The sequence below is a fragment of the Poromitra crassiceps genome, assembly GCF_964638095.1.
Source record: "Poromitra crassiceps genome assembly, chromosome: 4".
In the NCBI taxonomy this organism is placed as follows: Eukaryota; Metazoa; Chordata; class Actinopteri; order Beryciformes; family Melamphaidae; genus Poromitra; species Poromitra crassiceps.
Genome location: NC_139626.1, coordinates 15506527 through 15509026, shown reverse-complemented (window position 1 = coordinate 15509026; position 2500 = coordinate 15506527). Strand labels below are relative to the sequence as shown.

The window sequence follows — 2500 nt, the reverse complement described above, 5'->3', positions numbered from 1 at the left end:
CTCAAGAGGTACATAAGACAAAAAAGGTTGGGAACCACTGGTTTAGCTGACTCTTTCTCAAGCTACAACTCAGAGTGTTTTGAACACAGTAACCTACATTTGGACACAAATCTTATCAGACTATAATTCACCTTTACTGATAACATTACTGATTTGACCGACAGCTACACCACAACTGTCTTTTCAGATATCTCTGTTTTTATAGCTCAGTTGTTGTATTTTTAGCTATTGTTTGCATACAGCCAGTTTTGCACTGGACCTCCATAATGGCACCAGACATGGTTGTTAGGAGATCTGTGACTCTATAGAATGAGAAGGAGGCTGGAGGGCTTTTGCCAGTCTATGGCAGACTGTTACATACAGGCAAAGGTCACACACACGGTCACACACACACACACACACACACACACACACACACACACACACACACACACACACACACACACACACACACACACACACACACACACACACAGACACACACACACACACACACACACATGTTGATGTCCTTGAATAGTGTGTATGTAGAAGACTCCACCCGCCCCAGGCATCCGATTAGAACAAAACAAACCCCTACGGATCAGCTAAAGGCAAATCAGCCCTTGTCAAGGAAGATTTGTTTAACCTTTCCTATGCAGGGAAGGTTGACTGAGCATGAATACAGTTTCACAGCAACACGCTGCTTCACAGTCACACAGGTAGCCTACGTTCACACCTGCTTCACAGTCACACAGGTAGCCTACATTCACACCTGCTTCACAGTCACACAGGTAGCCTACATTCACACCTGCTTCACAGTCACACAAGTAGCCTAAGTTCACACCTGCTTCACAGTCACACAGGTAGCCTACGTTCACACCTGCTTCACAGTCACACAGGTAGCCTACGTTCACACCTGCTTCACAGTCACACAGGTAGCCTACATTCACACCTGCTTCACAGTCACACAGGTAGCCTACATTCACACCTGCTTCACAGTCACACAGGTAGCCTACGTTCACACCTGCTTCACAGTCACACAGGTAGCCTACGTTCACACCTGCTTCACAGTCACACAGGTAGCCTATGTTCACACCTGCTTCACAGTCACACAGGTAGCCTACGTTCACACCTGCTTCACAGTCACACAGGTAGCCTACATTCACACCTGCTTCACAGTCACACAGGTAGCCTACATTCACACCTGCTTCACAGTCACACAGGTAGCCTACGTTCACACCTGCTTCACAGTCACACAGGTAGCCTACATTCACACCTGCTTCACAGTCACACAGGTAGCCTACATTCACACCTGCTTCACAGTCACACAGGTAGCCTACGTTCACACCTGCTTCACAGTCACACAGGTAGCCTACGTTCACACCTGCTTCACAGTCACACAGGTAGCCTATGTTCACACCTGCTTCACAGTCACACAGGTAGCCTACGTTCACACCTGCTTCACAGTCACACAGGTAGCCTACATTCACACCTGCTTCACAGTCACACAGGTAGCCTACATTCACACCTGCTTCACAGTCACACAGGTAGCCTACATTCACACCTGCTTCACAGTCACACAGGTAGCCTACATTCACACCTGCTTCACAGTCACACAGGTAGCCTACGTTCACACCTGCTTCACAGTCACACAGGTAGCCTACGTTCACACCTGCTTCACAGTCACACAGGTAGCCTACATTCACACCTGCTTCACAGTCACACAGGTAGCCTACGTTCACACCTGCTTCACAGTCACACAGGTAGCCTACGTTCACACCTGCTTCACAGTCACACAGGTAGCCTACATTCACACCTGCTTCACAGTCACACAGGTAGCCTACATTCACACCTGCTTCACAGTCACACAGGTAGCCTACGTTCACACCTGCTTCACAGTCACACAGGTAGCCTACATTCACACCTGCTTCACAGTCACACAGGTAGCCTACGTTCACACCTGCTTCACAGTCACACAGGTAGCCTACGTTCACACCTGCTTCACAGTCACACAGGTAGCCTATGTTCACACCTGCTTCACAGTCACACAGGTAGCCTACGTTCACACCTGCTTCACAGTCACACAGGTAGCCTACATTCACACCTGCTTCACAGTCACACAGGTAGCCTACATTCACACCTGCTTCACAGTCACACAGGTAGCCTACATTCACACCTGCTTCACAGTCACACAGGTAGCCTACATTCACACCTGCTTCACAGTCACACAGGTAGCCTACGTTCACACCTGCTTCACAGTCACACAGGTAGCCTACGTTCACACCTGCTTCACAGTCACACAGGTAGCCTACATTCACACCTGCTTCACAGTCACACAGGTAGCCTACGTTCACACCTGCTTCACAGTCACACAGGTAGCCTACGTTCACACCTGCTTCACAGTCACACAGGTAGCCTACATTCACACCTGCTTCACAGTCACACAGGTAGCCTACATTCACACCTGCTTCACAGTCACACAGGTAGCCTACGTTCACACCTGCTTCACAGTCACACA

General features: G+C 49.2%; 1 protein-coding gene across 1 annotated transcript in view; it reads left to right on the top strand.

Moving 5' to 3' along the window:
• Nucleotides 1-2500, top strand: part of shisa8b (shisa family member 8b) — a gene marked incomplete at both ends in the record, with an annotated part of 31690 nt that overhangs the window by 28243 nt on the left and 947 nt on the right. The gene's annotated exons all lie outside the window — the stretch shown is intronic.